General features: G+C 29.9%; 1 protein-coding gene across 4 annotated transcripts in view; it reads left to right on the forward strand.

Annotated features, from left to right (window-relative positions):
- LOC135139885 (zinc finger protein rotund-like) overlaps positions 1–12,099 on the forward strand; it is a 296,081-nt gene that overhangs the window by 132,625 nt on the left and 151,357 nt on the right. The window lies entirely within an intron of this gene.

A 12,099-nucleotide genomic window follows, 5' to 3' on the forward strand; every position in this document is an offset into this window, starting at 1 on the left:
TTCGTAAATCGGCTCTAAGTCTTTGATTTAACCACCGGTTAACCTAATACCTAACTGTTATTTATCCGTTGCTGGAAAGTAGCTTGTTGGAAAACGCCTAGTTTCATGTTTTCTCGACATTTCACAATTTGTAGAACACAAATGTGTCGGTTTGCGTTTTCGTCTGTGCGTCGTTTGTCTGTCTATTATTAAACAAATAAAATTAGTAAAATTAAATTTTACAAGTACTTGCGTCAAATCCTGTTGGTATATTGCTAGGGACTAGGATTAATCTAGTGATTAATAGACCATCGACTAAAATTTATTTGTTTATCCCCTTCAAATTCAAAATTTCTGACATCACCCATTTTCATTTCCTGAGCTTAAATTAAGTGAAATACCGTAACGGGATCATTTTGAAAACCTTACTTATTTTAACCAGTGCTGTTGAATTTTAGATCTGTCAATTCTCTTGTAGATGGTAAAATCCTAATTTCTAACCAAAATTTATTTGTTGATTCCCATTAAAATTTTAATGATTTTGTCATTAATTTATCCGTGGTTTGAAACTAAATTTGTAATTTAGCCAAATTGAAAATCTCTAAAATCACCCATTTTGATTTCCATCGCCTAAATTAATAAAATATAGTAACAGGATAATTTTGAAAAATGCTTAATTTTATGTTTTCTTGACACTTTAGACATTCGAAAACATCGGTCTTCCGTTTCCATCTGTCTGTCATTTGTCTATCTGTATTAATGTAGACAGATTATCTCAAAACTTACTACTTAATTCAATAATTTCTATTAATTTTAGATATGTTGGACGGTTATGTTGGAGATGGTAAAACCCCAATTTTTAACCAAAATTTGTCTGCTGATTCCCACCAAAATTTTAATGACTGTCTTTAATTTATCTGTTGCTTAAAAATAAATTTGTGATTGGGGCAAATTCAAAAATTTCCAAAATCACCCATTCTCATTTTCCCCGCATAAATTGAATAAAATATAGTAACAGGATAATTTTGAAAAATGCTTAATTTTGTGTTTTCTTGACACTTTAGAGCTTGTAGAATTCGAAAACGTCGGTCTTCCGTTTCCATCTGTCTGTCATTTGTCTATCTGTATTAATGTAGACAGATAATCTCAAAACTTATTACTTAATTCAATAATTTCTATTAAATTTTAGATATGTTGGACGATTATGTTGGAGATGGTAAAACCCCAATTTTTAACCATAATTTGGCTGCTGATTCCCACCAAAATTTTAATGACTGTCTTTAATTTTTCTGTTGCTTAAAAATAAATTTGTGATTGGGGCAAATTCAAAATTTCCGAAGTCACCCATTCTCATTTTCCCCGCATAAATTGAATAAAATATAGTAACAGGATAATTTTGAAAAGTGCTTAATTTTGTGTTTTCTTGGCACTTTAGAGCTTGTAGAATTCGAAAACGTCGGTCTTCCGTTTCCGTCTGTCTGTCATTTGTGTACCTGTATTAATGTAGACAGATAATCTTAAAACCTTCTACTTAATTCAATAATTTCTACTAAATTTTAGATATGTTGGTCGATTATGTTGGAGATGATAAATCCCCCATTTTTAACCAAAATTTGTCTACTGATTCCCACCAAAATTTTAATGACTTTGTCTTTAATTTATCTCTTGCTTAAAAATAAATTTGTAATTTGGGCAAATTCAAAATTTCTAAAGTCACCCATTCTCATTTTCATCGCATAAATTGAATAAAATATAGTAACAGGATAATTTTCAAAAATGCTTAATTTTATGTTTTCTTGACACTTTAGAGCTTGTAGAATTCGAAAACGTCGGTCTTCCGTTTCCATCTATCTGTCATTTGTCTATCTGTATTAATGTGGACAGATAATCTCAAAACTTACTACTTAATTCAATAATTGCTATTAAATTTTAGATATATTGGAAGATTATGTTGTAGATGGTAAAACTCCAATTTTTAACCAAAATTTGTCTGCTGATTCCCACCAAAATTTTAATGGCTGTCTTTAATTTATCTGTTACTTAAAAATAAATTTGTGATCGGGACAAATTCAAAATTTCTAAAGTCACCCATTCTCATTTTCCCTGCATAAACTGAATAAAATATAATAACAGGATAATTTTGAAAAATGCTTAATTTTGTGTTTTCTTGAGACTTTAGAGCTTGTAGAATTCGAAAACGTCGGTCTTCCATTTCCATCTGTCTATCATTTGTCTATCTGTATTAATGTAGACAGATAATCTCAAAACTTACTACTTAATTCGATAATTGCTATTAAATTTTAGATATGTTGGAAGATTATGTTGTAGATGGTAAAACCCCCATTTTTAACCAAAATTTGTCTGCTGATTCCCACCAAAATTTTAATGACTTTGTCTTTAATTTATCTGTTGCTTAAAAATAAATTTGTGATTGGGGCAAATTCCAGATTTCTAAAGTCACCCTTTCTCATTTTCCCCGCATAAATTGAATAAAATATAGTAACAGGATAATTTTGAAAAATGCTTAATTTTGTGTTTCCTTGACACTTTAGAGCTTGTAGAATTCGAAAACGTCGGTCTTCCGTTTCCGTCTGTTTGTCATTTGTCTATCTATATTAATATAGACAGATCTCAATACTTACTAGTTAATTCAATAATTGCAATTAAATTTTAGATATATTGGAAGATTATGTTGTAGATGTTAAAACGTCAATTTCTAACCAAGATTTGTCTGCCGATTCCCACCAAAATTTCAATGACTTTGTCGTTAATTTATCTGTTTAAAAATAAATTTGTGATTCGGGAAAATTCAAAATCTCCAAAGTCACCCATTTTCATTTCCCCCACCTAATTTGAATAAAATATAGTAACACCATCATTTTGAAAAATACTTAATTTTGTATTTTTTTGACACTTCAGAATTTGTAGAATGCGAAAACGTCGGTCTTCCGTTTCCATCTGTCTGTCATTTGTCCTATCTATATTAATATAGACAGATCTCAACACTTACTAGTTAATTCAATAATTGCTATTAATTTTTAGATATGTTGGACGATTATATTGGAGATGGTAAAACCCCAATTTTTAACTAAAATTTGTCTGCTGATTCTCATCAAAATTTTAACGACTTTGTCATTAATTTATCTGTTTAAAAATAAATTTGTGATTCGGGCAAATTCAAAATCTCCAAAGTCACCCATTTTCATGTCCCCCACCTAATTTGAATAAAATATTGTAACAGGATCATTTTGAAAAATACTTAATTTTGTATTTTTTGGACACTTCAGAGCTTGTAGAATTCGAAAACTTCGGTCTTCCGTTTCTATCTGTCTGTCATTTGTTCTATCTATATTAATATAGACCATTGATCTAATAAAGGAGTGGATGGAGCCTTGTGTACGTTTCCATACGCGAGCGAGTGTAATCAACACAAGAAAGAAATAGCAAGAGTTGTTATGCATCAGTGGGAAAAGGATGGCTGACCACGTAGCACGTGCTGGGTGGCAAAAAACGTTTCATTTGAACGGGAATTAATACGTTTTCTTACGAATTTGTTCAAACAATCAATTATAACAAACGTTTGTTAATAAAAACTATATTTTTACAGTTTACATTAAAATTATGTGTAATATGAAACAACAAAAATCATGTTTAGTGGTGGAGATGAAAAATGAAATGTATTCAGAATGTACAATATATTACGAATTCAGTTAATACAATAATAATCTTCTACAAGTTAACTAATCTTGTAGTGTATGTTCACTGGTAAATCGGAAATTTTTAGGATAAAATTAATTAAAATCTTTCGATAAAAGTGACAGGGTGCCTAATTAAATTAAACATATTAAATTGTGTGGAATTTTCTAGTAAAATCTATTTTCTAAATCCACGTACAAATAACTAAAATAATAATCAATAAATATAAAATTCCCTCTTTTTGTAGCAACAATCCATTTTTTTCGTAACTCGGAATGTTTAGGGAATCTAACAAAATTTTTAAATTATAATACGAAATCCTTCGTCTCTATATGTGATTATTACCTATGAAATGAAACAGGATTGCTTTCTTTGCACATTCTCTGCAATTATACGCACAACACGATTTCACAATGTTTAACAAATAGTCCGATAAAATATAACTTAAGAAGACTGTAGTCATTTAAATAAGGTAATTTGAGCCTAAAAAACGTAAATTTGCAAAAATACACCTTTAAACACCATGCGACAGCACGAAAGAAACCGTCAGAAACACAGTGCTCTGCAGTTTCGCATCAATGTTTTGCCACCCAGAGATCCCTATCTCTGTCCCACTGTGTTGGCTACGCGCGTCTCTCTCTAAGTTACTTCCATATAATATTATTTGTATGATATAGACAGATCTCAACACTAACTAGTTAATTCAATAATGGCTATTAAATTTTAGATATATTGGAACATTATGTTGTAGGTGCTAAAACCCCAATTTTTAACCAAAATTTGTCTGCTGATTCCCACCAAAATTTTAATGAATTTGTCGTTAATTTGTCTGTTTAAAAATAAATTTGTGATTCGGACAAATTCAAAATCTCCAAAGTCACCCATTTTCATGTCCCCCGCCTAATTTGAATAAAATATAGTAACAGGATCATTTTGAAAAATACTTAATTTTGTATTTTTTGGACACTTCAGAGCTTGTAGAATTCGAAAACGTCGTTCTTCCGTTTCTATCTGTCTGTCATTTGGTCTATCTATATTAATATAGACAGATCTCAACACTAACTAGTTAATTCAATAATGGCTATTAAATTTTAGATATATTGGAACATTATGTTGTAGGTGCTAAAACCCCAATTTTTAACCAAAATTTGTCTGCTGATTCTCACCAAAATTTTAATGACTTTGTCATTAATTTATCTGTTTAAAAATAAATTTGTGATTCGGGCAAATTCAAAATCTCCAAAGTCACCCATTTTCATTTTCCCCACCTAATTTGAATAAAATATACCAACAGGATCATTTTGAAAAATACTTAATTTTGTATTTTTTTGACACTTCAGACCTTGTAGAATTCGAAGACGTCGGTCTTCTGTTTCCATCTGTCAGTCATTTGTTCTATCTATAGTATTATAGACAGATCTCAACACTAACTAGTTAATTCAATAATGGCTATTAAATTTTAGATATATTGGAAGATTATGTTGTAGGTGCTAAAACCCCAATTTTTAACCAAAATTTGTCTGCTGATTCCCACCAAAATTTTAATGAATTTGTCGTTAATTTGTCTGTTTAAAAATAAATTTGTGTTTCGGACAAATTCAAAATCTCCAAAGTCACCCATTTTCATGTCCCCCACCTAATTTGAATAAAATATTGTAACAGGATCATTTTGAAAAATACTTAATTTTGTATTTTTTGGACACTTCAGAGCTTGTAGAATTCGAAAACTTCTGTTTTCCGTTTCTATCTGTCTGTCATTTGTTCTATCTATATTAATATAGACAGATCTCAACACTAACTAGTTAATTCAATAATGGCTATTAAATTTTAGATATATTGGAAGATTATGTTGTAGGTGCTAAAACCCCAATTTTTAACCAAAATTTGTCTGCTGATTCCCACCAAAATTTTAATGAATTTGTCGTTAATTTGTCTGTTTAAAAATAAATTTGTGTTTCGGACAAATTCAAAATCTCCAAAGTCACCCGTTTTCATGTCCCCCACCTAATTTGAATAAAATATAGTAACAGGATCATTTTGAAAAGTACTTAATTTTGTATTTTTTTGACACTTCAGAAGTTGTAGAATTCGAAAACTTCGGTCTTCCGTTTCCATCTGTCTGTCATTTGTTCTATCTATATTAGTATAGACAGATCTCAATACTAACTAGTTAATTCAATAATGGCTATTAAATTTTAGATATATTGGAACATTATGTTGTAGGTGCTAAAACCCCAATTTTTAACCAAAATTTGTCTGCTGATTCCCACCAAAATTTTAATGAATTTGTCGTTAATTTGTCTGTTTAAAAATAAATTTGTGATTCGGACAAATTCAAAATCTCCAAAGTCACCCATTTTCATGTCCTCCACCTAATTTGAATAAAATATAGTAACAGGATCATTTTGAAAAATACTTAATTTTGTATTTTTTTGACACTTCAGAGCTTGTAGAATTCGAAAACGTCGGTCTTCCGTTTCCACCTATCTATCGTCACTGTCTATCTGTATTATTAGGCAGATAATCTCCAAGCTTACCATTTAATTCAATATTTAATGTTAAATTTTATACTTATTGAAAAATTCCCTTGTAATACTAAAACCTTAATTTCTAACCAGAATTTATGTATTGATTTCCACTAAGATTTCAATGAATTTTGCCGCCTAAATCTCACTTGAAATGTATATCATGGTTTAAGTACTTTATTTTGGACGTAATAATGTATTCATATATTTAATGATATGTCTATTATACTTAGTTTGTAAAAATATTCTAAACCGACATTTGTCTTAGAACCTTCTTAACGAAATCCTCTGACATTTTGCAGACACTAAATTTGATATAATGATTATAGAAAATCGACTAATGTATGTGTTTATCTCTTCCAGTAATTTGATAATGTCATCTCCTTAAATTAGTCTTCATTGTGCTGAGATCCAACATTATTTGTGATTTAATAATAAGTATATTTTTACTTTTTGGAATTACCACCACATGTGGCTAAAAAATTAACGAATAAAATAAACCTCTTACACAAGAAAATACACCACAATTTTAATACAACCCACCACAATAATTTCTGAACAAATTAATCATTTCTTCTTCAAAATCAAATAGAACATCTACAAAAATTTGACCGAAACCGCAGCCGGGGAAGTAATCGGGTCGACCGCCAACCTCGCACCTTGCTTGCTATTCGCATCACATCGACCAGTCAAAATTAATAGAATAGTCTTTTTTTCGCCGTGCCACGCTTTTTCAGCACACGTAAAGTACATCCCATCTCGAATTAACATCGGCAAGCAGTTGCGATTTTTTTCCGCCTTTTATTAGCAGTCTGCTCGTCTATCTCAACTCTTGTACTTTGTTGCAGAGTAGGTCAAAGTTTTAGCAAGCAGTTTTTTGTGCAAACAACATTAATCTTTTAATTAGCAGTTGGCGACGAACGCTCAGGTGTGAACGTAGCTTTAGGGAGCCCGTCCTTTCCTCCAAAAAAAAAGCTGTCGCTGGGAGGCGACTTCATAATTTTTCGCTGCGTCCAACATGCTTACTCATCCCTAATCGTGTAAATGTGTGTGTATTTATGAGATTTCTAGGAAGTTGTCGTCTGTTTTTTTCTTAATCTTATCGGAGATAATTTTGTAACAGTGCTCAACAGGCTGCTTCTGAAAGTGTTATACTGCGCAGAAGTTTTTTTTTTAATTTGGTTTGATTTGTGAATTTCGAAAAAACGGAATCGGGTAATTTGCACTTTTTTATGTGGAGTTTTTTCTATAAATGGCAACAATGTCCGCCCATAGATAACGACACCGTATGCAAATTCCTTAATAATAACAGTATCCTTATCTTAATTTGACATTTATAATTACTATCTAGGCTTCGACGTTCCCATATATGAATTGTACTTCGGCGACAATAAACCATTGCGCGCTTTTTTGCAAACGTTGGTTTTATGTGAGTAGCTTATCAAGTGGTACATGGGAATCCAACCATGGGAATGGTAGCCAAAATTCGGAGAGAAAATTTTGATAAGTGATGGTATAGTTTTTTTTTTAGTAAAATTTAGTGTTTTTTTTGTTGGAAGTTTTTGCGGTTGTTAAGCAAGTTTTTTTCGACGGACACCTGTAAGTAACACTGGTAGTTTTGTAAAATCAAGGGTTTAGGCATTTTAATTTATGTAATGAGCAGGTGATGGATGGTTTATTTATTATCTTTATATACGTAGTACATTATTTTATTTCGCTATAATTACATGTGTCTTAACTCGGGTTTTCTTGTCAGTTTCTGTAAGCCGTAATTAGTGCTGTTTTAATTTTAATGTTATGAGCTTCGTATTTAATTCGGTTACTTAATATAATATTAGAAAATTTGAGTTAATAATGCAGTTTTAATATGTTGTTTTTTTGTTACATTTACATTTTTACATATTTAATTTGATATCGTCATTTCCGCCACTTTCTAGTTATTTCGTTATTTTATCATTCTGGATTCTGTTAGTCCGTGAAATATAAATGACTTTTTTTAAAATCCTTTAATTAACTGATTTTTTGGTCGTCTCGATGAAAATACGAAAAAGTTGATTCGTTATTTTAGAATCTTCTTAAATATATAAGGTTGGTGTGACAAACAGAGATAGCGATTTTCGCAACTTGGCAGATTAAATTTACGTCTTCTAGACGAGACACTCCACATATTTTTGTTTGTCTAATTTTTACAACAAAAAATTTGAAAGTAATAAATTCAACATACAGATGGACAGATGTTCGGAAACAGAAAACGGCATTTTCGTATTCTGCAAGTTGTAAAACGCCCAGAAAAGAGAATGTTTAAATATTTCTTTAGCTTAGTTCCAAAAAATAAAAAATAAATCACTTTTGGCGATGATTAATAATTGTTTTAACGCCCGGTATATTAGGTAGTTGCGCCAGTTAATTTTTTCTTTAACATACAGGTGTCCCAAAGGTCTGACAAACAAAGACAACGATTTTGGCTACTGGAAAGATTAAATTTCCGTTTTTTAGAGGAGACAGACACTCCATTTATTTTTATTTGTCTAATTTTTTACAAAAAACTTTTAAAATAATCAGTTCGTTGTACAAACGGGCGGATGTTCGGAAACAGAAAGCGACATTTTCGTATTCTGCAAGCTGTAGAACGTCGAAAAATAGAATTTTGAAATATCTCTTGAGCTTAATTTCGAAAAATAAATATTAATTTAACTTCTAGCAAGGATTAATGATTATTACAACGCCCGGTATAGTGGATAGTTTCGTCAATTTCTCTTTTCTTTAACATACAGAGTGTCCTAAAAATGTGACAAGGAGAGATAGCGATTTTGGGAACTTGGCAGATTAAATTTACGTCTTCTAGACGAGACACTCCACATATTTTTGTTTGTCTAATTTTTACAACAAAAAATTTCAAAGTAATAAATCCAACATACAGATGGACAGATGTTCGGAAACAGAAAACGGCATTTTCGTATTCTGCAAGTTGTAAAACGCCGAGAAAAGAGAATGTTTAAATATTTCTTTAGCTTAGTTCCAAAAAATAAAAAATAAATCACTTTTGGCGATGATTAATAATTGTTTTAACGCCCGGTATATTAGGTAGTTGCGCCAGTTAATTTTTTCTTTAACATACAGGTGTCCCAAAGGTCTGACAAACAGAGATAACGATTTTGGCTACTTGACAGATTAAATTTCCGTTTTTTAGAGGAGACAGACACTCCATTTATTTTTATTTGTCTAATTTTTTACAAAAAACTTTTAAAATAATCAGTTCGACGTACAAACGGGCAGATGTTCGGAAACAGAAAGAGGCATTTTCGTATTCTGCAAGCTGTGGAACGTCGAGAAAATAGAATTTTGAAATATCTCTTGAGCTTAATTTCGAAAAATAAAAATTTATTTAACTTCTAGCAAGGATTAATGATTATTATAACGCCCGGTATATTGGATAGTTTCGTCAATTTGTCTTTTCTTTAATATATAGAGTGTCCCAAAAATCTGACAAGCGGAGATAGCGATTTTGGCAACTTGGCAGATTAAATTTACTGTCCTTAAAATATTTGTTTTTTATAGAAATAAATAACTCATAATTAATGAAAAAATTGAGATTTTTCCTAATTTTTTCATAATTATTTAAGAAAAAGAAGAAACTTAACAAAAAATTAATCCGAAGTATAGGGGCTCTTAAAAAACAAGAGTGACATTTTAGATCAAGTGGACATAAATTATTTAATAATTTATTTTTATTCTCTAGAAAAAAAAAAAGACAAAATGAGCGGTTCCATTTAACAAAAAAAAAATTGTCTTCACACGTTCAGTGATATCTCTGAATAAAGTTTTTTTGTAACATAGTTGCCAGATTCAGTTTCTATGTCGACATATTAGTTTGAAAGATGAAACACCCTGTACATTGATTTCGGTCTTTACTTCTGGTGTATCAAACTAAAAATAAATTGTTACATTATTACTTTCTCCCGAACATTTATTTTCAATTTTCTTTTCTTTATGTTTTACGTCCTATAGATACCGTACTTGAAGCATGCAGTAATAACTGAAAAATCGAAACTTTCTGAAGCCAAGAAATGGGAAAATCAAAATTAAATCTATTTTACGAAATCGGAAAACTGAAATTTAGCAACGTCAAAAATTGAAAAATAGAAATATTGAGAAACTGAAAAATAAAAAATCGAAAAGTCAAAAATTTAAAACATTGAACAATTAAAAATATTGCAAAATTGAAAAATCGAGAAATAAAATATCAAACAATAAAAATTCGAAAAACTGAAAACTCGACAAATCGGGAATTCGAAACCCCAGAATTTAAAAAATTGAAAAATGAAAAATCGGGTAACTGAAAAATCGAAACATCGAAAAATTGAAAAGCCCAAAAGTAAAAAATCGAAAAACCGAGGAATCCAAAAATCGAAAAATCAGAGGATTGGAGAAATTGAGGAGTCGAAAGCCGAGAAGAAAAGTTAAAAATTGAAAAATTGAACAATCGAAACACTGAAACATCTGAATTCGATAAGTCGAGAAATTAAAAAAATTGAAGAATTGAAATAAAGAAGAACTGAAAACTCGAGAAATCCAAAAAATGTAGAACGGTAAAAATTGGAAAATTAAAACATTGAAAAATTAAAAAAAAAAGGGAAATCGAAGTATAAAACTGTCGAAAAATTGAAAAATCTAAAGCTTAACGAAAAACTGGGAATCCAAAAAATAAAAACTCGAAAAATCGAAAAGTCGAAGAATCGAAATATTGAAAAATCCCAAAATTTAAAGGAATATCCAAAAATTGAGAAATTAAGAAATTGGAAAATCGAGAAATCGAAAAACCAAGAAAGCAAAGTCGAAAAATCGAAGAATTGATGAACTGAAAAATCGAAACTTTGTCAAGAAATGGGAAAATCAAAAATAGATTAGTTAGAAATCGGAAAACTGGAAATTTAGCAACGTCAAAAATTGAAAAATTGAAAAATAAAAATACTGAAGAACTGAAAAATAAAATAATCGAGAAATCGAAAACTCTAAAATTTAAAATTGAACAACTAAAATATTGTAAAATTGAAAAATCGAAAAACTGAAAAACCTACAAATCGAGAAATCCAAACCCCAGAATTTAAAAACTTGCAAAATTGGATAACTGAAAAATCGACACATCGAAAAAGCAAGAAATCCAAAAATCGAAACATTGAAAAATTCAAAAACTGAGACATCGAGAAATCGAAAAATCGAACAATCAAAACATTGAAAGATCTGAATTCGATAAATCGAGCAATCAAAAAATTGAAAAATCGAAAAATTTTAAAAAAGAAAAATTTAAAAATAATTCCAAAAATTGAAAAATAGAAATAAAGAAAAACGGAAAAGTTGAAAAATTGAAAAATCTAAAGTTTAACGAAAAATTGAAAATCCAGAGAGTAAAAAATCTAGAAATCAAAATTTCAGGACTCCAAAAACTGAAGACGCAAAGTCGAAAAATTGTAAGCTTTAAAAATGGAAACATTCAAAAATCGAAAAAATTGAAACTTTGGTAAGTCGGAAAATAGGAAAATAAAAAAAAAGATTACTTCAGAAAGTGGAAAACTGAAAATTTAGCAACGTCAAAATTTGAAAAATTGAAAAATCAAAATATTGAAAAACTGAGAAATCGAAAAACCGAAAGATTTCAATAGCGTATTTATAGACCACAAGTTCAGGACTATGCTACTTTTTATCATTAAATAACATTTATTCAACAAAATTGTAAGATGACATCATCGATTCCTGGGGGGCATGAACGAATAAATTTTGACTAATGGTTTAACATACTTCCAATAACTAAATTGGAAAATGTTGTGGGCGGGGCTAAATTCAGCTTTTTCTAGTTTTATGAGCAAGCAGTAATTTTTTTGTTATATTACTTATTTGTTAT

The sequence above is a fragment of the Zophobas morio genome, unplaced genomic scaffold (assembly GCF_036711695.1).
Source record: "Zophobas morio isolate AGI-343-1 ecotype UQ-CSIRO unplaced genomic scaffold, CSIRO_AGI_Zmor_V1 ptg000038l, whole genome shotgun sequence".
Lineage (NCBI taxonomy): Eukaryota > Metazoa > Arthropoda > Insecta > Coleoptera > Tenebrionidae > Zophobas > Zophobas morio.